This window comes from Lutra lutra, chromosome 1 (genome assembly GCF_902655055.1).
Source record: "Lutra lutra chromosome 1, mLutLut1.2, whole genome shotgun sequence".
Taxonomy (NCBI): domain Eukaryota; kingdom Metazoa; phylum Chordata; class Mammalia; order Carnivora; family Mustelidae; genus Lutra; species Lutra lutra.
Genome location: NC_062278.1, coordinates 132,270,645 through 132,298,466, shown reverse-complemented (window position 1 = coordinate 132,298,466; position 27,822 = coordinate 132,270,645). Strand labels below are relative to the sequence as shown.

The window sequence follows — 27,822 nt, the reverse complement described above, 5'->3', positions numbered from 1 at the left end:
AGTTACTGTGGTGATCACTAGTTTCTACAAACACTGAATTATTGTATAACTGAGACTAACAAAATGTAATATACCAATTTTACCTCGATAAAAGAAAGAGAAAAGGAAATGCTTTCTTTTATCTGCTGTTTGTTATCCAGTGGTACATTTCTATGGGAGAGGCAGGATAAAGTCTTCATTCATTTCCTTATCAACTTTCAAGATAACTAATTTACTCCCTGTCTTGTTCTGAAGGTGACCAATATGCTTTCTTACCATTACTGTTGTATTTTGGGGTATCCTAGATTTAAACATTTGCTTTGTTTCACTCCTTTGCAGTTATAGGCGCACCTTGTTTTGTTGCACTTCGCTTTATTGTGCTTCACAATACTGCCTTTTCTTTTTTTTTTTTTTTTTACAAATTGAAGGTTTTGGCAACCTTGTGTCAAGCAACTCATGGCACCATTTTTTCCAAAAGCATTTGTTCATTTCATGTCTCTGTGTCACATTATGGTAAGTATTGCAATATTTTGAGCTTTTTTACTATTACTGTATTTCTTGGTATCTATGATCACTGATCTTTGATGTTGCTATTGGAATTATCTGGGGGAGTTACAAACCATGCCTGTTTAAGACTGTGAACTTAATAAATGTATGTGTTCTGGCTGCTCCGCTGACTGGCTCTTTTCCAGTCTGTCCTCAGGCTTCCTGTTCCCCGACATACAACAATATTGAGTTTAGGCCAATTAGTAACCCACAATGACCACAAAGTGTTTAAGTGAAAGGAAGAGTTGCACATCTCTGACTTTGATTTAAAAGCTAGAAATGATGAAGCTGACAGAGGAAGGCATGACAAATCTGAGCTAGGTGGAAAGTTAGGCCTCTTGTACCACACAGCCAAATTGTGAACGCAAAGGAAAGTTCTTGAAGGAAATTAAAAGTGCTGCCCCAGTGAACACATGAATGTTAAGAGTGAAACAGCCTTATTGCTGACATGGCCAAGTATGAGTGGTCTCAACAGAAGATTAAACCAGCCACAATATTCCCTTAAGCCAAAGCCTAATCCAGAACAAGATCCTGACTCTTCAATTCTGTGAGGAAGCTGCAGAAGGAAAAGTCTGAAGCCAGCAGAGGTGGGTTCATGAGATTTAAGGGAAGCAGCTGTCTCTATAACATCAAAGTGCATGGGGAAGCCCCCAGTGCTGGTATAGAAGCTGCAGCAAAAGATCCAGAAGATCCAGCTAAGATAACTAGTGAAGGTGGCTGCGCTAAGCAACAGATTTTCATTGCAGATGAAAACAGCCATCTGTTGAAAGAAAATGCCATCTAGGACTTTGATAGTTACAGAGAAGGAGTCCGTGCCTGGCTTCCAAGCTTTGAAAGACAGGTTGTTAGGGGCTACTGCAGCTGGTGACTTAAAGTTGAAGCCACTGCTTGTTTACTGTTTGAATGATCCTTAAGAATTAAGTTAAATCTACTGTGTTTGTGCTCTGTAAATGGAATAAGAAAGCCCAGATGACAGCACCTCTGTAACCTGGTTTACCGAATATTTTAAGCCCACTGTTGAGACCTCCTGCTCCAAAAAAAAGATTTCTTTCAAAATATTGTAGCTCATTGACAGTGCACCTGGTCATCCAAGAGCTCTGATAGAGATAACAAGATTAATGTTTCATGCCTGCTGACACAACATCCATTTTGCAGCCATGGGTCGTGAAGTAATTTTGACTTTCAGGTCTTATTTAGGAAATACACTTTGTAAAGCTCTAGGTGTCATAGCTAGTGATTTCTCTGAGGGATCTGGGCAAAGTGACTGAAAACCTTCAGGAAAGGATTCCCCATTCTAGATACCATTAAGAACATTTGGGATTCATGGGAAGAGGTCAGAATATCGACATTAACAGGTATTTGGAAGAAGTTGATTCCAGCATACACGGATGACTTGGAGGAGATCAAGATCTTAGTGGGGGAAGTAACTGCTGATGTGGTGGAAATAGCAGAACTAGAAGTGGAGCCTGAAGATGGGTCAGAGAGAATCCTAAGCAGACTCCTTGCCCAGCCTGGAGCCCGACGTGGGGCTCGGTCTCAAAACCCTGAGATCTTGACCTGAGCTGAAATCAAGAGCTGGATTTGATTAACTCAAGTTAAGTTTTGAGTTTCACCACCTGTGACAACCTTCCCTGCCACCCAGGCACCCTGCAATTAGGTTATTTCTTACTTAAGGTATGTACATTTTTTTAGACATAATGTTATTGCAGTTAATAAACTACAGTATAATGTAAGCATTTTGTATATGCACGGGGAAACAAAATTCATTTGACTCATTGTGATATTCACTTTATTTCAGTGCTCTGGGATTAACAGTATCCACAGGATCTCCAAGGTATGTCTGTATCTTTATTGAAATTGGACGTGTTTTGTCTTTGTTATTGGAAGCTTCTTTAGCCTGATTCCTAAGTCCTTTTTTTTTTTCTCCCTTTAATGTGGTAAAGTACACATAACATTTATCATCTTAACCACTTTAAGTATACAGTTAGGTCTAACACCTAAGTACATTCATAATGTGCTAAGTACATATAACAAATTTATCATCTTAACCACTTTAAATATACAGTTAGGTGTTACTAAGTACATTCATAATGTGCTATCATTAGCACCTCTATCTCCAGAACTGTTTTTTACCTTCTAAAACTGGAACTCTGTACTCATGAACTGAGTTAATGTACTTATGTAACTCCGTACTCATTAACTCATTGCTAACTCTCCATTCTCCCTTTCCCCAGCCCTTGGCAACCACCATTCTATTTTCTGTCTCTGTGAGTTTGACTGTTTGAGGTATCTCAAACAAGTGGCATCGTACAGTGTTTATCTTTTAGTGCATGGCTTATTTCACTTTAGCATAATATCTTTAAATTCATTCATGTTGCATATATCAGAATTTCCTTTTTAAGAATAATAGTCCATTGTATGTATATCCCACATTTTCTTTTTTTTTTTTTTATCCCACATTTTCTTTATCCATCCCTCTGTTAATGGACATTTAGGTTTCCATATTTTAGCTACTGTGAATAACGACACTATAAACAACAACTCAATTTAAAAATGTACAAAGGACTTGGGGCGCCTGGGTGGCTCAGTGGGTTAAAGCCTCTGCCTTCGGCTCAAGGTCATGGTCTCGGGGTCCTGGGATGGAGCCCCGCGTCGGGCTCTCTGCTCAGCGGGGAGCCTGCTTCCCTCTCTCTTTCTGCCTGCCTCTCTGCCTGCTTGTGATCTCTGTTGAGTGGATGAATGGAATCTTTAAAAAAAAAAAAATACAAAGGACTTAAATAGACATTTCTCCAAATAAGGCATACAGATGGCCAATATGCACATGAAAACGTGCTGAATCACTAATTGCTAGGGAAATACAGATCAAACTACAATGAGATTCTGCCTCACACCCAGCAGGATGATTACTATCAAAAAACAGAAAACGAACATCAATGAGGATGTGGAGAAATTGGAACCCTTGTGCACTGTTAGTGGGAAAACACGATGGTACAGCTACAGTGGAAAAACAGTGTGGCAGTTCCTCAAAAAAAAGAAGTAAAAATAATTACTCATCATTAGGGAAATGCAAATCAAAACCACAGTGAGATACAACCTCACACCTGTCAGAAGGACTATAATCAAAAAAGATGAGATACAGCAAGTGTTGGCGAGGATGTGGAAAAAAGGGAACCCTCATGCACTGCTGGTAGGAATGCAAGTTGGTACAGTCACTGTGGAAAACAGTGTGGAGAATTTTCAAAAAACTAAAAATAGAACCACCACATGATCCAGCAATTCCACTACTGGGCATCTATCCAAAGGATACTAAAACTAATTGGAAAAGATACTTGCACCCCTATTATCATTGCAGCATTATTTGTAATATCCAAGATCTGGAAGCAACCGAAGTGACCACTAATAGATGAACCGATAAAGAAGATGTGGTTTATATCTAATGGAATGCTACTCAGCCATGATAGAGAACGAGAACTTGCTATTTGTGGCAGTGTGGATGGATCTAGAGGTGTTATGCTAAGTGAAATAAGACATAGAAAGACATACCATATAATTTTTGCTTATATGTGGAACCTTAAATGAATAAAGCAGAAACAGACTCATAAATACAGAGTACAAACTAGTACTTGTCAGAGGGAAAGGACATGGGTATGTGCAAAATAGGCAGAGGAGTGTGGGAGATACAGACTTCAGCTTCTGGGATGAATACATCCTGGGGATGAGGGGTACAACATAGGGACTATAGTCAATGGTATTGTAATACCGTTGAACCCTTGTGAGCATAGACTTGTTGAGTCACTAATGCCGTACACCTGAAACCAATGTAACATTGTGTATCAACTATACTTCAATTTAAGAAAATATAAAATAGAATTACCATATGATCCAGCAATTCCACTTCCGGGTAAATGCCTAAAACAACCGATGAAAAAGCAGGGCCTCAGATTGAAAACTGAGTTTTAATCTTTTGGAGTAGAGGGTTTACCTAAGACCTACACATGGAGCATTTTGCCTTGGTTCTCAGGTATAAAAGCAAGACAGCACAAGCACGGGGACAAGAAAGTAAATAGAGGACCTCTAGGGAGTGGTTGGTGTATAGGGGTCAAGAAAGAGAACCCAGCCTGTAACCCGGGGAGTGGTCGGTTGGGCAGTATCCTGAGAGCCAGATGAGGTGTGGGCATCCCAGCCTAATTGTGATTTAGGAAGGAGATCTGTGTTAGGAAACAGACAGCAGTGGGGTGTGATCAATTTATGTTTATCTCAGGGAAGGTGGTCACAGGTGGTGAAACTCAGAGACACAGGTAACTCAGCCCATGTGGAGGAGCAGAGCAAGGGACGAACACAGAACAAGCCCTCACCAGTAAAGGTGAGGATTATCACCAGGTGGCTGGAGAATACCTTTCAGTCCAGAAATTCTGTAATCCCTTTCCTTATCTTAAATTCCATTATAGGATGGAATGTCTCTAAATACCTAAGCTTAGCTAGGTTTTTGGAAAGAGCAGTTTGATAAAGGAAAAAAATGTTACAGATAAATTTAGTCTATTTCTGGCAACCTGTTGACTAGAAATTTAATGGTCTGCTTGAATTTTCAGGACCTCATGGTGTCCTGTATAGTAAGCCACACTTCTGGGGCACCTGGCTCACTGAGTAAAGCATGTGACTCTTGATCTCCAAGTCCTGAGTTCAAGCCCCATGCCGGGAGCAGAAACTACTTAAAAAACAATAACCACCACTTCCCTTTGAGTGACCGGAGGAAGTGTGAGCACGGAATGTGAAGACTCCTTCCAGCTTGTTTCCTTATCTACACGGTCAGGTTGATCATTCCTTTGCAGAGCTGCTGTGAGGACTCTGAGAACCTCAGGCCAAACAATGGCGGAAATAATCCTGAGCCTTGAAGTCAGCAATTGTCAATAGCAATTTTTCTCCCTATGTTTATGATCAGGAATAGGGTAAAACAAATTTCAAGGACTTTAAGGTCTACATAAAACAATTTGTAATGTTTTAGTCATTTTTAGAAGTAGTCATGTTGCTATGTAATCCCTAACTAAAAAGGAACTATCTTGACTCCAAAATCAGAGATGCTGCAGTCTTAGTCAGCAGATCCACCTGTTTCCTACAACGAAAACATCTTTCTCCCTGAGCTGCTGCTTGTGCACAGGCAGCCGAGGTCCAAGAGGCAAATCCGAGAAAGTGACTTAAATTTGCTTATGAATTGAGAAGAATGCCTGACAACTGAGTTCAATGAAAAGTTCCATCTGTGGACTGAAGCACAGACCATGTACATAGCTGAGCCAGTCCCGTTGTCTTCAAATGAATTGTAGAATTCAGAGTTTGAAGTTAGTTGATTAGAAAAAACTAGAGGGGCAGCTGGCTGGCTCAGTCAGTAGAGTGTGCAACTCTTGATCTTGGGGTTGTAAGCTTGAGTCTCACTTTGGGTATAGAGGTTACTTTAAAATATTTTAAAAAAAGAAAGAAAGGGGCGCCTGGGTGGCTCAGTGGGTTAAGGCCTCTGCCTTCGGCTCAGGTCATGATCACAGGGTCCTGGATCAAGCCCCGCATCGGACTCTCTCCTCAGCGTGGAGCCTGCTTCCGCCTCTTCTCTCTGCCTGCCTCTCTGCCTACTTGTAATCTCTGCCTGTCAAATAAATAAATAAAATCTTTAAAAAAAAAAAAAAAAACGCTAGAAAATACAGAACTCCTTGGGAAGTGGATTTCTAGCAGGGCTGAGGGACAGCAGCAAGCAGTCTCCAGCTTCCCTTCCCAAAAGAAGCACCAAAGCTAAAACCTTGGCCTGCAGAAGTCCAGATGGCAGGGCATGGAGTGACAGCTCTGCTGATCAATAGCACACACCAAAACTTGAAACGGACACTGAGTTAGAACTGAGTAACTGGCTGGCTCCAGGGACCGAGTATGCGTTTCTAGGTTTGTTGGGGCTAATTGAAAGTATGTGTTAAGGGGCGCCTGGGTGACTCAGATGGTTAAGCATCTGCCTTTGGCTCAGGTCATGATCTCCAGATTCTGGGATTGAGCCCCATGTTGGGCTCCCAGCTCAGCCAGGAGTCTGCTTCTCCCACTCCCTCCGCCTCTCCCAGTTCTTGTGTTCTCTCTGTCTCCATCTCAAATGAATAAATAAAATCTTCAAAAAAAAGGGGGGGGGCGGTGCCTGGGTGGCTCAGTCGGTTAAAGCCTCTGCCTTTGGCTCAGGTCGTGATCCCAGGGTCCTGGGATCGAGCCTGCATCGGGCTCTCTGCTCAGCGGGGAGCCTGCCTCCCTTTCTCTCTCTGCCTGCTGCTCTGCCTGCTTGTGATCTCTGTCGATAAATAAATAAAATTTAAAAAATTTTAAAAAGCATGTGCAAAGTTTTGAGTTATCCACATTATATCAGAATCACCGCTGATGCCCAAGGGTCTAGATGTCAATTCTAAGTAGTCCATACTCATTCACTTCAACCCCAAAAGGTTGTGTGGACTTGAAGTTCAACTGTCTGTGTCTTGGTTTTGTGTCACCCAGTCTGTTGAAGTGAGAGCAAGAGAGAGGCTACCAGTTGTCCTGGAGCAAGTTGGGGCCATCAGGCTGCAGTCCTGCCCTCACTGTGTGACCTCTCATCTTTAAATGAGGTCATTAATGCCTCCCTTATCCTGCTGTTTTGTCACTAACAAGCAACAGATGTAAACCCCTGATAGGGCGCCAGCCTCCTGGATGGCATCAGGGAAGTCGCTGGCGTGGCAGGCAGAATCTACCCTGCTTAGGTCTTTGACCTTGGGCATCAATTTCTTCTATAAAATGTCTGAGTTGGTCAGTCAGGAAATATTTCACTGCTAGGAATCTGATGAAAGATAATGTAAGCCCTTTAGGCAAAAGTGTACAAAAGCACATATTTTTTTAAATATTAGAGAACTCAGTCCCACTCTAATTCCAGTTAAAAAGCCCAGAGCTAGATCGCTTATAAGAATCATGTACGATAGGGGCGCCCGGGTGGCTCAGTGGGTTTAAGCCTCTGCCTTCGGCTCAGGTCATGATCTCAGGGTCCTGGGATTGAGCCCCACATCGGGCTCTCTGCTCAGCCGCGAGCCTGCTTCCCTTCATCTCTATCTGCCTACCTCTCTGCCCACTTGTGATCTCTGTCTGTCAAATGAATAAAATCTTTAAAAAAAATTTATGTATGGTATTGTTTGCCACAAATTGGGCTTATCATGAAACACTCTTTCCTCTGCTGTGGACTCTCTCCTGGTCATCAATGCTTGCCTATTGCTTTTTTTTTTTTTTACTACATATCTTTAATATGTTACTTAGCATTTAGAGCAAAAAAACTTGACATCTGGGTTGTTGACCATCCCCTGACTTCCAGATTGAAAAGAGTAAAAGGCAAGAGCAGTTTACTACGGGTTCCAGGGCCCATGAATACAGGAAGTAGGGTAGCCAGTTTAAAAGTTTATTTTTCCACCAAGCTTACCAAAGACGTGTACATGTTCAGATTTTTACAAAGCCCCCCCTCATTTAGGAAAATAACTTTGTAAGAGAAAAGAAAGGTCCCAGAACTGTTCATGGAAAGTCTCAGGGACCGAGTGTGCGAGTTACATATATAAATGTTCTTATTTATATATGTAACCGAGTTACATATATAAATAAGAATCAATGTTTACGCTTACATCTTTTAACATGGAAAAGGTATATGGTTTATTTAACAAGATTGTGTGGTTAGTATATATAAAGAGTTTTTGGTTATATGTCAGTGACAGTATATGTAAAATCAAATGTCTGCGAGGAACATTCGGCTCATGCCCTGGCCTTTGCCAAATGACAGTATCTGTGGGCAGGAAAAGAGGAATCCCATGCCCTCAATTTCTCTATTTCATGGAAAAGTTTATGAAAATGTGACTTGAGTCAGTGAGGAAATGAGTCATTTGTCTTAAAAAAAAAGTCATATGGAAGTAATTCTGCAAATATTAAGTTGTGTGTAAATGCACTGAAGTTACTTCAACTAGAACTTAAGCTCAAACCCCACTCTCACCCTTGAATATTTTACAGGACTCAGAACAGCCCTCCGTGTACATCTGTCCAGTTTCCCAGCATTCCAAGAGAGGAAATGGAGCATGTTTCCTGGCTTTAAATGTGAGAGTTGGCCAGACACTGTCTTGTCAGCCCTGAGTGATCAAGAGGAATTCAGAATATTTATGCACGTCCTGAGTTTAGAGCAGGAAACGTTATCAGTTGCTACAGAGTTGAAGGATACCGCACCCTTCATATACCCAGGACATTCCTAAAGCAGCTTAGCCTGATGGAAAACCTTTGAAGTCAAACCTAAGCTTGGATACCAACAAGTGTATACCTCCAGTCGGGATTTTAAGCGTGAACAAGGCCAAAACAGGAAGGAAAAGGGTAATTTATAGAAAACAATAAAGGAAGAAGAGAACATTGGAAAAGAAAGGTATCATATTTAATACCTTTAGAAATAAACATTGCATGCACAAAACAACAGGATGCCACTTAAAAAAAATTTTTTTTCCAGAGAATTAAAATCTGGTCTTACAAAAAAATACCAAACAGCAGAAATGAGAAACAATGGAAGACACTGAGAGATAACATGGAAGAAATTCCCTTAAGCAGAATAAACAGAAAGAGATGGAAAAACAGGAGACAGAGTAGGGGAGGCCCAGCCTAGGAGGCCCATTATCCAAAAAAAGGTGGATCCAGAAAGAGTTTTGAAAGGGAGATGTTATGGATTTGTGTCTCTCCTCCCCAATTCCTATGAAATCCTAAACCCCAAGGTACTTGGGAAGTGATAAGGTCGTGAGGGTGCCCTTGTAAAGGCACCCCAGAGAGCTCTCTCAAGATCTTTCTGCCATGTGAGAACACAGTGAGGAAGCAGCACTGCGAAACCAGAAACAGGGCCCTCCCTAGCTGCCCAATCTGCTGGTGCCTTGATCTTGGACTTCAAGCTTTCAAAACTGAAAATTGAGCCAACCAGTTTATGGTATTTTGTTATAGCAGCTTGAGCTAAGATGGGTGGAGAACAAAATAAGAAATTCCAAAGCATTCCCAGAAAGGAGGAGTATGCCACTGAGTACCCAGTCCAACAGATGAAAATAAACCCTTACAGACGCATGTCATTGTGAAATTTTACAATACAGAACCAAGAAGTTCTTATAAATTTCCAGGGTGTGGCAGGAGAAGGAGAGAACATTTCTTAGAAAGGAGCAAAAATCAGAATAGCACTAGATTGCTCAACACTGAATGTTAAAAGACAAAGGGGTGATGCCTTCAAAAGTCTAAGGGAAAAATAATTTCCCAGACTCGGATTCTAGAGTCAGCCAAACTCCCAGTGAAGTGAGGGGACAACATTTAGACTTGAAACACCAGGTCTCAGATTTACTTCCCACGAATGTGTTACAAGAACCTCCTGAATGATGATGTTCTCCCCCTGAGTGGGGTAACCAAGAAAGGAAGGAGGGATTCTCCAAAAGGTGGTGAAGAAATGCTAAATCAAGACAAGAGCTAGCAGCTGACTTAGAGCATGACCAGTCCAGACCAGAGCAATTCAAGAGACTCTGGGAACAAACTCTTCTAGAAGATGAAACTCATAGTCTCTGGGCTCAGCATCCTGAGAGGAAAAGAGACTGACATACCTGAGGGAGGGGTTTCTCGAAGAGTCAAAGGGCAGAATAATCTCCGTGGGGCCACGTGGTGCTGTGAGGTTCTGACTGGTACTTCCCTAATGACAATGCTAATATGATTATATAGGGAGAATAAAAGAACAGGATGTGAATGAGAGACTGGTGTATGTTTGGTGGGGAGAGAAGACAAAAGACAATTGAATCTTTCAAGTGCAGAGATCAAAAGATGATGGCAAAAGGTAAAATAAGTGAGGGATAACAATATAACAGACTATAGATGAATAGTAGTGTTTTGTCAAGGTCGCATTTCCCAAATGTAATCAATGTGTTATGGATAAGTGCCACGATGTCTGCAACTAACTCAAATAGCAGAGAGAGAGGAATGCAAATGTGAATCTAGGTGAGGGTATATGGGTATTCATTATAGTTGTCATATAACTTTTCTGAAGGTGTGAAAGTTTAAAAAAAAAAAAAACCTGGGAGATAAGAAGTAGTGTAATTGCATTATTTGGAAGCAGATAAACATGCTTATCAATTAAAAGTTTTTAAGTGGTTGGCCATGGGACTGGGAGATGAGCATATTGGAGGGTGGGAAGGAGGAAGCATTGTGCTTCATAACTAGCTTCTTTTTTTCATAGCTAGCTTTGAATGGTGCTTGAACTCTTGAACTCAGACATAGACACTTTTTATTAAAAGCTAAATTTTAAAAAATTAATACAACTTAGGGAAAATTTAAAATTAGCAAAACCAAAGCTTTAAAAAAAGCTTTTTTACATACAACGTATGGGAAATATAATAGAAAAAAATATTATCTGCCATGACAAAAAGAAACACAAAATAGTTAGGGACAACCTTAATATGAACTATGCTAGATTTATATGGAGTTTGGCCCTCTACTGAGTGACATAAAGGAATTCTTGAATAGACAGATGCGTCTTTTTCCTGGTAGGATGATTCAAAATCATAGAGGTGTCAGTTGACCCCAAAGTAAACTCAATGTAATCTCAAGTCCCAATAAAATAATTTTATGGCTTATTTGGGAGAATGCTATAAAAACATGTGAAAGAAATGGATAAGGAATTACTCAACCAGATCTTAAAGCTATAGAAAATAACTGAAATAGGCACTGTGAACAAAAGATCAACAGAAGCAGTCTTGAAAATCAGTCCAAGTATATGACAACTAGCTCGGGACAAAGACGTGTGTACTTGGGTGATTGGAGAAATGGATCCATCAAGCAAACTGGCCAGCTGTTATGTATAGGCCCCACCCTATCTAGAAAAGGATCTATATAATGAGCCCCTACCTCATCATCTTACACGCACATATATCCCAGCTGCACCAAAGGTTTAAAGTGAGAAATAAAACTATAAAATCTATTAAGTAAAATTGAGTGAACCTTGGGATCTAGCCAATTGCCTTGCCAGAGCCACAAGCATCATCCTTGATTTTTAGCCTGTCCTTCACCTCACCACTTTCATTTAATTCTGTTTGTTGCTTCTGTATCTTGAGTATCTGTACAAAGTATGGTCACTCTGTCTCCACCACTGTGTAGGCCTCTCACCTGTCTTCCCTGCATCAGTGCATCAGGACCCCAACTCCTGTCCTTACTTCCAGCATAGTCTGAATCCAATCCATTCTTCATGGAGTAATAGTTCTAAAACTCAGGTACAGTCTTTTCAGTCCCGTGTTTAATGCCCTTCCATGGCTCCTCACTGCTTGCAGGACCAAGTCCAGTGCCTCCTCTTGGATTACAAGGCCCTCTGTGGTCATCTCTGCCACTGTCTCTGCATCCTTTTTGAAAATAGGGAAATTCTCAGTTTTTAGAATTCGCCAGCCTGTTCTCTCAGACCTTCACATACATGGTTCCACCCAGAACATTTTTCTGTCCTCCTCGCACCTTCTCTTCTTCCCATCTGCCGGAGTTGGTGGACTCCTCAAAGGAAAGCATTTTGTTTAATTGACCATCTCTCTACAGGAAGTACGTTTTCTGAGTACAGAGATCATGTCTGTCTTGTTCATCTGTGGATCTTCCAGAATGTAGAACATAACGGGCACTCAATAAGTGGTATTTGGTGAATGAATTAAACTGTACTTGTATAAATTAGTTCTTTTTTATGATTAAAAATAAATAATAGCCCAAATCCACATGGTACAAAATGGATGTTAACGTCCAACAGCAACCTTTACCAATTGACATTAGTAAAGTCACGGGCTGTGTCTGAATTAGTGCTGTGTGGGCTAGTTTCCAAAATTACAAATTCCTGCTCCAGGCCAGTCTCCCTGACTTCTAGGCATATTCGACAATGCCAGTTTTTCAGAATCTGACCCAGTGAGGCTTGGGGCTGGAATTAGTGTCCCCAAATAAGCAGAAATCCCACCTGTTATCTTGCTTCACTTGTAGATTCTTCATTTGAACTTGCTTCAGACTCATCCTGCATACTGTCCTCGGCTTTCTATGGTGGAAATGGACTCTAAAAAGAGAAATTTTTGAAAATACCTTTTTATTATCTACATACCAGTTAATCTTCTCAAGGTTGTGTGGTAGATAAAAATCTGGCCCTAACCAGAACAGATGGTTGGGGGTTAGGGTTGAGTGACCTGTCAGCTGGATGAACACCTCCTGAGAACAAGGACATCCCCCATGGGTGCCCAGGAAGGGCCAGCAGAGCTGCCCACAATTGCAGGTGTCCTCTGTCTCAGCTCTACAGTTAATCGAGAGTTCTTTCAATTCCAGATGGTCTAGTATTGTGTTGTTTCAACTAGATATAAAAAATCTTTTTGATTCAATACACTTTAAAGAATCATGGGGCAGCAAAGCTAACAATGAATAGGAAGGAAATATCTTAAGTCCCTTAATATTCTTGCTCCACTTCTGGCAAAATGTTAGCACCTCCATGAATAGCTGTTTCTGCTTCTCTTCTTTTCTTCTGGATGGTTTTTGTCTCAAATTTTGTCAGCAAAAGAAAGGTTAAGAAGAGAGGGGTACCTGGATGGCACACTCAGTTAAGCGTCCAACTCTTGGTTTCGGCTCAGGTCATGATTTCAGGGTCGTTGAGATGAGCCCCGCTTTGGGTTCTGTGTTCAATGCAGAGTCTGCTTGAGACTCTCTCCCTCTCCCTCTGCCCCTCCTCTCTCTCTCCCTTAAATAAATAAATCTTTTTATTTATTTATTTTTAAGATTTTATTTATTTTGAGACAAAGAGCATGAGCAGAGGGAGAGGGAGAGGGAGAAGCAGACTTCCATCTGAGCAGGAAGGCCCTCATGAGTCTCGATCCCAGGACCCTGGGCTCATGACCTGAGCCAAAAGCAGATGCTTAACCAACAGCCACTCAGGTGCCCCTAGTCCAGCTGTCTTGAAGGATTGGAAGGAGGTTTCTTGCAGAAAGGTTTCAAAGGGATTTAGAATTTAAATCTAACTTCAACCAAAGGAGGAAGGTAGACTGCCCAGGCCAGCGGGTCCGTGTTGATCTGGACCTCCCACCCCCCTCCCCTTCAAACCCCTCAGATTGTTTTTCAGAGTCCATAGTCTCTCATGGTTCATCTCCTCCTCCAATTTCCCTCAACTCCTTTCTCCTCTCCATCTCCCCATGTCCTCCGTGTTATTTGTTATGCTCCACAAATAAGTGAAACCATATGATAATTGACTCTCTCTGCTTGACTTATTTCACTCAGCATAATCTCTTCCAGTCCTGTCCATGTTGATACAAAAGTTGGGTATTCATCCTTTCTAATGGAGGCATAATACTCCGTAGTGTATATGGACCACATCTTCCTTACCCATTCATCCGTTGAAGGGCATCTTGGTTCTTTCCACAGTTTGGTGACCATGGCCATTGCTGCTATGAACATTGGGGTACAGATGGCCCTTCTTTTCACTACATCTGTATCTTTGGGGTAAATACCCAGCAGTGCAATTGCAGGGTCATAGGGAAGCTCTATTTTTAATTTCTTGAGGCATCTCCACACTGTTCTCCAAATTGGCTGCACCAACTTGCATTCCCACCAACAGTGTAAGAGGATTCCCCTTTCTCCACATCCTCTCTAACACACATTGTTTCCTGTCTTGCTAATTTTGGCCATTCTAACTGGTGTAAGGTGGCATCTCAATGTGGTTTTAATTTGAATCTCCCTGATGGCTAGTGATGATGAACATTTTTTCATGTGTCTGATAGCTATTTGTATGTCTTCATTGGAGAAGTGTCTGTTCATGTCTTCTGCCCATTTTTTGACATGATTATCTGTTTTGTGTGTGTTGAGTTTGAGAAGTTCTTTATAGATCCTGGATATCAGCCTTTTGTCTGTACTGTCATTTGCAAATATCTTCTCCCATTCCATGGGTTTCCAATTAGTGTTTTTGTTTTCTTTGGGTAAATACTTAGTAGTGAAATTAGTGGATCATATGGTATATCTACTTTTAATTTTTTGAGGAACCTCCATACTGTTTTCCACAGTGGGTGCATCAGTTTACATTCTCACCAGCAGTGTACAATGATTCCCTTTTCTCCACATCCTTGCCAACAATTGTTCCTTGTCTTTTTCATTTTAGCCATTCTGACAGGTTAAGGTTATATCGCTCTAAGGCTTTGATTTGCATTTTCCTGATGATGAGTGATATTGAGCATCTTCTCATGTGTCTATTGGCTGTGTATGTCTTTTTTGGAAAAATGCTCAGGTCCAACACTCATTTGTAAAGTGGATTTGTTGTTGTTGTTATTGAGTTGTGTGTGTTCTTGTATAGTTCGGATAGTAACACCTTCTTGGACATATAATTTGCAAATATCTTCTCCCATTCAAGAGGTTGCCTTTTTGTTTTGTTGATTGTTTCCTTTGTTGTGCAGAAGCTTTTTAGTTTGATATAGTCCCAGTAGTTTATTTTTTATTTTATTTCCCTGGCTTTTGGACTTAGGTCCAAAACTTGTATATTCTTGCCTCCTTTGTTATAAACTAATTGACCATATATACAGGGATTATTTCTGGACTGTTTTGTTCCATTGATCTATGTTGCTTTTTTTTTAATGCCATCTGTTCTTAATTACTGTAGCTTTGTAGTATAGTTTGAAATCAGGGAGCATGATGCCTTCAGTTTTGTTCTTTGTTTTGGCCATTCGGGATCTTTGGTGGCTCCATAATAGTGGCGGAATTATTTGCTCAAGTTCTGTGAAATATGCCACTGGAATTTTGGTAGGGATTGTATGGAATCTTTAGATCGCTTTGGGTAGTATAGATATTTTAACAATCTTAATTCTGCCAATCAATGAGCATGGAGTATCTTTCTGTTTGTTTGTGTTGATTTCAATTTCTTTCATCAGTGTTTTAAGTTTTCAGTGTACAAGTCTTTCACCTCCTTGGTGAAGTTTATTCCTAAGTATTTATTTTTGGTGCAATTGTAAATGGGATTATTTGCTTAATTTCTCTTTCTTCTACTTCATTTTAGTTATATAAATACAATAGATTTCTGTATATTGATGTTTTTATCCTGTGACCTTACTGAATTCATTTACCATTTCTACTAGTTTTTTGGTGGAGGGTTTCAGGGTTTTCTATATCTACAAATAGTGAAAGTTCTACTTCTTCCTTACCAATTTGGATGCCTTTTATTTCTTCTTATTTTCTGATTGCTGTGTCTAGGACTTCCAGTACTATGTGGAATAAAAGTTATAAGAGTGGACATCCTTGTCTTGTTCCTTATCATAGGGGAAAAGCTCTCAGTTTTTCACCATTGAGTGTGATGTTTGCTGTGGGTTTTTCATATATGGCCTTATTTGTTGAAGTATGTTCCCTCTAAACCTATTTTGTTGAGAGTTTTTATCTTGAATGCTTTTTCTGTATTTGAGATGTATCTATTGAAATGATCATATGGTTTTATCCTTTCTCTTGTTGATGTGATAACATTGATTGATTTGCAATTATCGAAGTATCGAAGTATCACATTGATTGATTTGCAATTATCGAACCATGCTTGCATCCCAGGAATAAAACCCACTTGACTGTGGTGAGTGATTTTTTTAATATATTGTTGGATTCTGTTAGCTAATATTTGTTGAGAATTTTTGCATCTGTGTTCATCAGAGATATTAGCCTGTATTTCATCTTTTGTGGGTATCTTTATCTGGTTTTGTATCAGGGTAATGCTGGCTCATAGAATGAATTTGGAAAGGCCCCTTCCTCTTCTGATTTTTGGACTAGTTTGAGAAGGAAAGGTATTAACTTTTTTTTTAAAAAGATTTTATTTATTTATTTGACACGAGAGAGAGAGAGATCACAAGTAGGCAGAGAGGGAGGCAGAGAGGGTGGGGGGGGGAAGCAGACTCCCCGCTCAGCAGAGAACCCGATGCAGGGTTGGATACCAGGACCCTGAGATCATGACCTGAGCTGAAGGCAGAGGCTTAACCCACTGAGCCACCCAGGCACCCAGTATTAACCCTTCTTTAAATGTTTGGTAGAATTCCCCTGTGAAGCTGATTCTGGACTTTGGTTTGTTAGGAGTTTTTTGATAAGTGATTCAATTTCATTGCCAGTATCTGTCTGTTCAAATTTTCTATTTCTTCTTGAATCAGGTTTGGAAAGTAACATGTTTCTCGGAATTTATCCATTTCTTTCTTTTTTTTTTTTTTTTTAAGATTTTTTATTTATTTTTTGACACAGAGAGAAAGAGAGAGAGAGATCACAAGTAGGCAGAGAGGCAGGCAGAGAGAGAGGGGGAAGCAGGCTCCCCACCAAGCAGAGAGCCCGATGTGGGGCTCGATCCAGGGCCCTGGGATCATGACCTGAGCCGAAGGCAGAGGCTTTAACCCACTGAGCCACCCAGGCGCCCTGAATTTATCCATTTCTTTTAGTTTGTCTAATCTGTTGGCATATAATTTTTCATATTGCCATGTAATCCTTTGTATTTCTGTGGTGTTGGTTGTTATTTCTCTTCCTTCATTTCTCATTTTATTTATTTGAGTCCTCTCCTTTTTCTGATGAGCCTGGCTAAAGATTTATGAATTTGTAGATCTTTTCAAAGAGCTAGCTCCTGGTTTCATTTTTCTGTTCTTTTGTTTGTTAGTCTCTAATTTATTTATGTTTTAATATTTATTATTTCCTTTCTTCTATTGGGCTTTGGGCTTTGTTTGTTCTTTTTCCAGCTTGTTTAGGTGTAGGTTAGGTTGTTTGAGATTTGTCTGGCTTTTTGAGTTAGGCCTATGCTGCCCTAATCTTGGACAGCTGTGTTTTCGTTTTCATTTATCTCCTTGTATTTTTTAATTTCCTCTTTGATTTCTTGGTTGGCCCATTCATTGTTTAGTAGCATGTTATTTCACCTCCACTTATTTATGTTCTTCCAGATTTTTTCTTGTGGTTGATTTCTAATTTCATACTTTCGTGGTCTGAAAAGATGCATGATATGATTTCAGTCTTTTTGCATTTATTGAGACTTATTTTTGTGGCAGAAGGTTCAGTTGTTGTGACTGCAGTCAAACTGGTAAAATGGAGACACTTTGGAATGTTGCTGGTCCCCTCCAGAACTGCTTGAAAGATGAGACACAACAGGAGCCACGTTGGAGGGACTCCTGCCTAGTTGGGGTGGGGGTGGGGGTGGGATGGGGCAGATCTGCAGGAGAATGAAGGGGCAGGTTGTGGGGTGTTAGCATGGCAGGTGGAGAGTGTTCATCCTGGTTCCTACAGATGTCCAGCTATCTAGGCTTGGGGAGGATGTAGGGCAGAGAAGTGTCACCAGCTCTTTTGTTCATAGTCAAGTCTCCTAAAGATCCCTGCCCCTGCCCCCAGCACCAGTTCTGAGATAAGTAAATAAATCTCTTGTGAATAAGCCAGGTGATTTTCAAAGTGCTGCTTCTATCCTGTATCTTGGTGCATTGTTGTTTGTTATGCAGTTTCTTTAAGGTGTATGTGGTGAGGAGCTCAGTTTCCTATTGCCCACTGGCTCTGCCAGAAGCAAGTTCACTGATTTTAAAGTACTCAGAGTAAAGTCCTGCTGGTTGTAAAAGACAAAAAACAAAAAACTCAAGCCTGACTGGTTTTCAAACCCAAATAGTGTGGGGACTTCTCAGTGCAGGTCCTCTGTGCTGAGCTGCCTGGTGTAGGGTCATCTCTCCCTGCTCTATGCTTGTACTGTCTGTCCCTCTGTTTGTGGTTATTCTTTTTTTTTTTTTTTTTTCCACTGTTTGTGGTTATTCTTGCTGGGAGTTTGGTTCCTGACCCGTCCTACAGTTTTTGATATGGCCTCCTTTCTATGATTAGTTGTGGAAAGTCTGTTCTGCCAGTCTTTTTTTTTTTTTTAATAAAGATTTTATTTATTTATTTGACAGATCACAAGTAGGCAGAGAGGCAGGCAGAGAGACAGGGGGAAGCAGGCTCCCTGCTAAGCAGAGAGCCCAATGCGGGGGCTCGATCCCAGGACCCTGGGATCATGGATCATGACCTGAGCTGAAGGCAGAGGCTTTAACCCACTGAGCCACCCAGACGCCCCTGTTCTGCCAGTCTTTGGGTCATTTTCTAGACTGGGTATACTAATGTGGCTGTTATCTAGACATGTGTGTGGGATGAGGTGTGCTTAGTGTAAAGACCTATTTAGAAACTGTCCCTGCTCCCCTTCCTCCGGGGGATTTACTTGGAGACAAGTCCCGGAAACCAGCTTCAGGTAACAAAGCCCAGATACAAAGGTGGGTCAGGCCAGGTGGAGACATCCGATCAGTGGGGGGGATGCATACTGTCTCCCTGGTTACCAAGGAGTATGGGCCCCGCCCTTTGGGCGCCAATCCCAATCAAGGTGTAATAGGCTGGTTCAAATGTCTACTAGGGTCAATTGTAACTCAATGGGTCACCTAACGTCACTGTGGAGTTTCCTGTGTGTGTTACAATCTCATTGGCCACCTGTGCGTGGCCAGGCCCGACCGCATGGCCTTTGCCCTTAAAAGCTAGTGTGTGAAACAGAGAAGGGTCGCCCTCTCTTGTAAGAAGTGCGTCCCCGAACGTTCGGTTAGATTCTTGATGCTTGGCGCGAAATAAAGCTTTGCTTGAACTTCTCTTTGTATCAGTCTCGCTCCTTTAATCACGGACCCATTATTGGGGCATAACACTTAGTATCCTCCTACTCTGCCATCTTCCCACCAACTGTTTAAGTAATTATTGTTAGGTTATGTACTACTGTTATTTTATTAAATGTTTTCTCGCTATCTTTTTTTAAAGATCTTATTTAATTGACAGAGAGAGATCACAAGTAGAGAGAGAGAGAGGAGGAAGCAGGCTCACCGCCTAGCAGAGAGCCCGATGTGGGACTCGATCCCAGGACCCTGAGATCATGACCTGTGCTGAAGGCAGAGGTTTAACCCACTGAGCCACCCAGGCAGCCCTCTTGCTATTTTTATAGTTTCTCACCATACCTTTCTTTTCCCTTTTTCTCTTTGTGGTTTGACAACTTTCCTTAGTGTTCTGTTTAGATTCCTTTCTCATTTTCTTTTGTGTATCTACAATATGTTTCTGCTTTGTGGTTACCATGGGGTTCACATATATCATCCTATGTATATAATCGTCTTATTTTAAGGTATGGTAACATATTTGAACACACCCCAAAACTCTACATTTTTAGTCCCCCTAAATTTTATTTTGATGTCACTTTTTACAGCTTTTTAAATATATCCTTTAACTAATTATTGTAATTTTAGTTGATTTAATTAAGTTTGTCTTTTAACCATATTAATGACTTTATAAGTGATTAATCCACTATCTTTACTATTTACCTTTGCAGTGAAAGTTTTGTCTTTATATGTTTTCCTGTTATTAAATAGTGGCATTTCTTTTCAGCTTAAAGAAATCCACTTAATATTTCTTGTAAGGCTGATTTAGTAGTGATGAATCCTTTAGTTTTTAATTTTGTTTTGTTTTTTTAAAAAATATTTTATTTATTTATTTATTTTAGAGGTGGGGAGCAGAGGGAGAGTGAGAATCTCAAGCAGACTCGGCACTAAGCATGGAGCCCAAAGCAGGGCTTACTCAATCTCATGACCCTAAGATCATGACCTGAACTGGAATCAAGAGTCCAACCCTTGGGGCGCCTGGGTGGCTCAGTGGGTTAAGCCGCTGCCTTCGGCTCAGGTCATGATCTCAGAGTCCTGGGATCGAGCCCCGCATCGGGCTCTCTGCTCAGTGGGGAGCCTGCTTCCTCCTCTCTCTCTGCCTGCCTCTCTGCCTGCTTATGATCTCTCTCTGTCAAATAAATAAATAAAATCTTTAAAAAAAAATAAAAAATAAAAAATAAAAGAGTCCAACCCTTAACTGATTGAGCCACCCAGGTGCCCCATAGTTTTTGTTTTTCTGTAAAATTCTTTGTACCTCCTTGTAGTCCAAATTATAAACTTGCTGGGGAGAATATTCTGGGTTGTACAGTTTTTCCTTTTAGTACTCTGTCATGCCTCTTTCTTCTGGCTTGCAAAATTTCTGCTGAGAAATCTGCTCATACTTTATGGGGTTTTCTTTGTATGTAAAAAATTGTTTTTCTCTTGCTGCTTTTAAGATTCTCTATCTTTAATTTTTGACATTTTATGTCTTTTAAAACTTTCTTTTATTTGAGAGAGAGAACAAGCAGTGGGGAGGGGCAGAGGGAAAGAGAGAGAGAGAAGCAGACTCCCTGCTAAACAGGAAGCCTGATGTGGGGCTTGATTCTAGAACCCTGAGATCGTGACTTGAGCTAAAGGCAGACACAACTGATTGAGCCACCTACGTACCCTAATGTGTCTTATTTTTACTTATAATGTGGCTGTCTTTGGGTTCATCTTATTTGGAATTCTCTGGTCTTCCTGGACCTGGTTGTCTGTTTGCTTCCCTAAGTTAGGGAAGTTTTCAGACATTATTTCTTTAGTTTTCTGCCCCTTTTTCTTTCTCTTTTCCTTCTGGAACCCCTATTATTTTCCTTGATTTTGTTCCACAGATCCCTTAAACTATCTTCAATTTCACTTTTTTTTTTTTAAAGATTTTATTTATTTGACAGAGATTACAAGTAAGCAGAGAGGCAGGAAGAGAGAGGAGGAAGCAGGCTCCCTCCCGAGCAGAGAGCCCGATACGGGGCTTGATCCTAGGACCCTGGGATCATGACCTGAGCCGAAGGCAGAGGCTTTAACCAACTGAACCACCCAGGTGCCTCCTTCAATTTCACTTTTTAAAAATTTCTTTTTTCTCAAGGCACCTGGGTGGCACAGTGTCCAATCTTGGTTTTGGCTCAGGTCATAACCTCAGGGTCATGAGACTATGCTCAGTGCAATCTGCTGAAAACGTTCTCTCCCTCTCCCTCTGTTCCTCCCCACCGCACTCATGCATGCTTGCTCTCTCTCAAAAATAAAGAAATCTTTTTAAAAATTTAAAAATCCTTTTTTCTTTTTGCTGCTCTGTTTAGTGTGAGTTATACTGCTCTGTTTTCCTATTTGCTGATCCATTCTTCTGCTTCATCTAGTCTGCTCTTGAACCCCTCCAGTGTAAATACACTGTTCAATTCTGTTCAGTTGTACTTTTCAGTTCTGTGACTTCTGTTTAGTACTTACGTGTTCTATCTCTTTGTTGAAGTTCTCATTTGTGTTCTTCCATTCTTCTCCTGAGTTGGGTGGCATCTGTATGACCTTTACTTTGAATTCCTTTTAGGTAGATTATTTATCTCCATATTATTAAGGTCTTTTTCTGAGATTTTTGTCTTTTTCTTTTCTTTGAAGCATACCGCTGTTTCCTCATTTCATTTGACTCTCTGTGTTTGTTTCTTTGTGTTAGTCAAAACAGCTACTTCTCTCAGTCTTGAAGGAGTGCCCTTGTGTGATGATCCTTCTTGTTCAACCTTGTTCAAGCTCCTGGTTGTCTCTTGAACCTATGTAATTGTCTAAACCACCTGATTTATTCTTGATATGTCGCTATTATTGAGAGTATACCAAGACCTGTCAATGATCCAAGAAAAGGAATCTTAGCACCTAGTTTTAGGCTGATTGGAAGCCAGACCTCAGGCAGCAGCTTTTAAAATGTACAAATATGTACAGTCTTGTGGGGCAATTGTAATTCCCGTTCACCTCCAGACTAAGAGATCCAGAGGTGTCTCTAGGGTGACAGTTGCAAAAAACTGAGGCTTCAGACAAGTGTATAATCTTCTGAGAATTCTCACCATGCTGTAGCATGGCTGAGGGTTGCACAAGGATGGTGTGTCCCTGGGAGTGCTTTCTTAGCCTCTAGATGTATGGGAATCCTTCAGCCTGTCCCTGTCCTTTTTTTATAGGAAGACTGGAGTTGTGTTTCCGTTTGCTGTCTGTGCAATACCCTGGGGGTTGTGGACTGCCAACAACTGTCTTTCCAATTGTAATAGTCCTGTGGTGTTCTGGCCACCAGGCCACCTCTCGGCCACTAGGGTCAAGCAATCAAGGGGCATCCCCTTCTATGACTTTCAGAAGCATGCGGGCTTTAGCAAGGCAGCTAGAGAATGTAGGGGGTGGGTCATACTTGCTGGCTTCAAAAAGGCAGAGGGAAAATACCGTGTGTCAGCCTGCATTTCAGCAGTGTAGCGGGAGAGTGGCTTGTCTGTACATTTGTGCCAGCTTTAGGCTGGGAGTGGGAGAATAACCTGACCGTTCACACACACTTTCCCCAGCCATGGAGTGGGAGTCCATTGCAACTGCTGGCACTCACTGGAGTCAGCAGTGCCAGGACAACTCCCCCTGCCCATCCTTGGGAGAGGGTGTGTCCAGCTCATGTGCCTGTGCTAGTAGGCTATATGGAGAGGGCAACAGTGCTGTCCACTAGTGCTTCTGTCTCTGGAGAGAGTCTCAAATGTCTCCTGCTCCTCAAGCCAGTGCCCTCCACATTAGCAAATGAAGCTCCCTCACATACAGTCTAGGTGCTTTTAAACTATTTTTTTTTCCCCCACTGGGTCTAGAGTGAGTGAAACTGCATGTGAGCCCTCTAAGAGAGGAATCTCAGTTTCCTGTAGCACTTTGGGACCCCAAGAAGTCAGGCCCATTGGCTTTCCAACTCAGATGTTCTGGGACTTACCTTTCTGGGGTGCCCAATGTGGGGCACCAACCACTCACTCCTCTCCTCCAGGAGAAGTGCCTCTCTGGTGAGATCCCACCCTCTTGTGGTCCACCACACTGGGCAGGGGGGGTTTGTATATTGTTGTTTTTGGCAACCATGTTTCTGCTTCTCTTACCCATCTTGATGTAGTCCTTCTATCCTCTGTTGTAGACAGCAGTTCATCTATTTTTGTAGATCTTTTTCAGGGGAGATGATCCATATGTGGCTGTAGATTTGGTGTGTCCATGTGAGGAGGTGAGTTCAGGATCTTCCTATGCCACCATCTTGGGCCTCCCTCTAACTGACTTAAATTTAAAAACTAATGCTCAATTCAGTTTTTGAAAAAAAGTATGTTTGGAGCAATTTGAATATATGAAAATACTTTTTCAACTGTAAACTTTTTGAAACTTACAGTTAACTTTTTATAGTTCATATACTGCCAATGAAAATTTAGCCTCCCAGTTGAGATGTGTCATAGGTATAAAACATACTGTAGAGATTGTGGGGGGAAAAGCATAACATCTTGATAATTTTTTAATGTTGATTACATGTTGAAATGGTAATATGGGGATATATTAGGTCAAATAAAATATATTGTTAAAATTAACTTCACATGTTGCTTTTCACTTTTTTTAATGTGGCATCAGAAAATTTAAAATCACACATGTGGCTTGACTTATGTTTCCCTTCCCTCTTACTTTTGGAGGACAGGCTGGAGGTGGAAGTGTTACCTGAGTTTGGTCAACCAAATGCTGCTTGGAGCCCAAGCATGCGCGACAAGGACAGAGAAATGGTGGGCAGGCTGGAGGAAGGTAAGCCATGGTAGGGGTTGCTCCTCCTACCCGTGTGCGTCTCAGGGAGATGCTCAGATGCCCACAGCCACCTAACAGATTCCCGTTTGCTCATGTTAGCCAGTCTTCCTGGTGTTTATAGCCAAACACACTAACAGACCTCATCAGGAAGTGAGTCTCTACCCTCGGCCCTTGTTTCACAAAAATCCCTGGCATACCTTGTTACCACTGAAGTCACAGAGTCGCTGGGGCAGCTGAGTCTCTATCAAGCTCCTCAGGGGATTCTGACACTCAGCTAGGGTTGAGAAGTTTAGCTTTAGCTCTTCTAAGCATCTGTATGACGAGTGAGCAAACAGGAGCCTGTGCTATCTCACTTCTGATGTAGAGGTTAAACAACCTTCCTGGGATCCCTGCTCTCCTGCAGCTGGAAAAAGTCCATGCATTCAACAAATGTTCATTGAGGATCTATTGTGCATACTTCAAGCATTGTCTTACACACTAAGGGTAGATCAGTAAGCAAAACAAAAATCTCTCTCTGCTGAAGCATACTTTTTAGTGGGAGAAAAGGGGACAATAAGTCAAATTAAAAAAGAAAGATATATAGTATGTTACATGGTGACAGCTGTAAGAAGAAAACCAAACCAGGGAGGAGATAAGGAGAGAGAGAGCAAATTGGAAGGGCATGGAAATTTAGGTGGGATGATCATAGAAAGGAAACCTAGGATGTCACATTTTCAGGAAGGAGCAAGACTTGAGAATATGGGATGGGGAAGAGCTTTCTATGGCAAACGGAAAAGCAAGTGCAAAGAGGTTGAGGTAGGACCTTGGACTTGAAGTATGTATAAAGTTCCTTAATCAGGCCATTCCTGACTTGTGAGGGTGAAGGCTGCTCAGGGCTTCTGCATGCTGGAAGCTGCCACTGAGGAGAAGTGGTAGGCAGGAATAGGTGGTCCTGAAGGGTAAAATGAGGGGGATGGTGGGGTCAGAGTTCTGTGCACGAAGTTGGGGAGACTGTTGCCTTAATGACTTCTTCAACCTTGTAAAGGTTGGTGTGTCATTCTGGAATTTGCATTCATTCTTGTCAGCTTAAGGAATCTCAAAGAGGATTAGGAAATGGAGTAAGTAGCTTCTAGACCAGATACCACCTATGGCCAGGGGGCTGCCCTCCTATACCCAGAGTATTCCTTGTTAAAGAGGGAATCTCAAATTCTCATTGAAGGCACTATGCATGTTTTCAACCAGATGACTGGGAGCTAGAGCCTTCTTTTATCCCTAGCCAGGAACACCTTATTTCTAGGGTACCATTTAATCCTGGCCAGCACACAGAGATGGGGACTTGAGGCCCACAACTGGACTGGGCATATGTGACCAGGGACAGATAGACTGTTAATAGTTTTATTTTTATTTTTTTCTTAATGCATGCAAATAATCAAAAGTAAAATTAGAGTAGTCTTATTTCCCAGGAGTAGGTGGAGAACTTTCCCTCCTACATAGGGAGAAAAGTTTTGAATGGTCAGCCACAGCCTGCTGGGATGAGAAAACCCAGCAAGCCTCTCTTGCACATTCTATCCTCATGAGAAGACCCTATTTTAATAAGAAATATTTCTAATTCAAGGAAAAAAATCTGGGATACTGGGGAAACAGCAGAAAACCAATGTGGTTGATTGGGTAAGGAAAAAGAATGGTAGAAACTGAAGTCAGAGGTAAGGTGTTGGGGGAAAGAGGTATCGGCAATCTCCACCTTGACCTGTTTTCAAAAAGTGAAACAGGAGTCTTCCTGGGGGTGGTGGCAGCCATCAGTCCAAGGAGGGAAGGAGTGCTGCTGAAGTGCTATCCTGAGGGAGAGGCAGCACTCCAGAATAATCACCCTTTGTTCACATCTTTTCAGTGAAGATAAGGCAGAGAAAAGCCCTTGTTTCGCAGAGCTTATCACACCACACACTTACACTAGAATGTGTGTGGATTTTCTTCAGGACAAACACGTAAGGAGAGATACTGAAAAAAGAAAGAAAAATACTGAGGCGGGGTCACAAACCCTAAACGCTCTTTGCCCTGAATTAAGTGAGGACATTTCCCAGAATCCTGTTTATTTGGAAACTTGGAAATTCTAGCAATCACCACCACTGGTTTTATTTTTCTTTGGAGTCCTGACCTCCCTTTGTACCAAGAGCTGGTCACAACACTCTGGCTGATTAGATTGGGTTGGAAAGCAGGAAAGTTTTAAAAGTGTGTGAATTCCCCTGGATTATTAAATACTCACTCAACATTTCCTCACCTGATTTGGCCAACTGCTGTGCACCTCCCACTGCTGGGGCACCCATGTCCTCTCCAGCTCCCGTACCCCTTCTAGGTCTGTATTTGTGCACCGGAGCTTAAGCTTCTGCTCTGATCTGTCTGCAGACTTATAAAGAAATGCTTTGCCCCCTCACCGACTGCAATTCAGGGGCCATCCGTGCCCATTCATTCATTCAATCCTTTTTTGAGTGCTTGTTGGAGGCCAGGCATCGTTCTGAGGACTGAGGGGAAACCCCAGCACACAAAATAGGTGAAATAAGTGACTACAGCAGGGAAAGTGGTGCTTACGAAGTAGTGAGTAGACCATAAATATGTAGATACAAAACATGTCAGGTGTTAAGTACTGGAAGGAGAGAATGGCAGATACAGAGGTGGAGAATGACAAAGTATGTGGAGCTGATTTAGAGCAAGTGCTCAAGAAAGGAGCCTTTGCTAAGGGGACTTGTGAGCAGACATCTGGAAATCTCAGGTTAGATCTTTTTAAGCAGAGAAAACAGTATAGAGCCAAGCCTCAGAGGCCTGGCTGGGGTTCCTTCCAGCAGACAGGAAGCCAGGATGGAGGGAAGGAGCCAGGGGGATGAGCTCAGATGGTGTCAGGGGACAAGCACAGATGGAACCTCGTTGGCCACGACAAGGACTCTGGATTTTATTCTAAATGAGATGCAAAACCACTGAAACATTTTGAGAGGGTCATGCTGACTGCAGTGAGAACAATCTAGAAGCCCAGACAACCATGGTGATGCAGGCAAAAGAAATGATGGAAAAGACTTGCAACAGACAAACACTGGCCCAAAGTGCTAATAGGAGGCCCACTGACTGGTCTGCACCCCCTGTTCTCTGCTTCTTGGGGAGGGATCATCAAATGCTCGTGAAAGAGAGAAGACTGGCCAAGGCTACCTGGCCTTCATTGAAAGAAGGCATTTGTCCATAGCAGACATTTTCTTAAATACATTTCACCTTATAATATCCTTTACTTAAGACCTTTACCAATTTAAATCCCTTCAGAAGCCTGGGTAAAAAAGTGCCTTCCTTCTGAACTTCTCAGAATTGGTTGTAGCTTATTCATGAAAGGATGAGAATTTTTTTTTTTCTTTTTGTAAGCCTTATGCAACTTTTCTATTAAAATACTTAAATATTGGGGTGCCTGGGTGGCTCAGTTAAGTGTCTGCCTAAGGCTCAGGTCATGATCTCAGTGCCCTGGGATAAACCCCTACATTGGGTTCCCTGCTCAGTGGGGAGCCTGCTTCTCCCTCTCCCTCTGTCCTCTCCCTGCTCGTGCTCTTTCTCTCTCAAATAAATAAATGAAATCTTTAAGAAAAATGCTTAAGTGCTTACTCAAGGCAATTTAGATATTTAATACAATCCCTACCAAAATACCACCAGCATTTCTCAAAGAGCCAGAACAAACCTAAAATTTGTATGGAACCACAAAATACCCTAAATAGCCAAAGGTGTCTTGAAAAAGAAAAGTAAAGCTGGTGGCATCACAGTCCCAGACTTCAAGCTCTATTACAAAGGTGTAATCATCAAGACAGATACATACAAAACAAAAATCTGGCAC

The 27,822-nt window shown here is 41.6% G+C and overlaps 1 long non-coding RNA gene across 2 annotated transcripts; it reads right to left on the bottom strand.

The window, feature by feature from the left end:
• Window positions 1–2,302: 2,302 nt before the first annotated feature.
• On the bottom strand, window positions 2,303–27,438 carry LOC125104386 (uncharacterized). Of its 2 annotated transcripts, XR_007128653.1 has the most exons (4): window positions 24,185–27,438; window positions 23,312–23,401; window positions 12,518–12,610; window positions 2,303–2,452 (listed from the first exon to the last, which is right to left on the bottom strand). It is a non-coding gene; the product is annotated as an uncharacterized LOC125104386 (long non-coding RNA). The 2 variants fall into 2 exon arrangements; XR_007128652.1 differs by lacking the exon at window positions 2,303–2,452 and having other exon boundaries at window positions 12,081–12,610.
• Window positions 27,439–27,822: the final 384 nt, after the last annotated feature.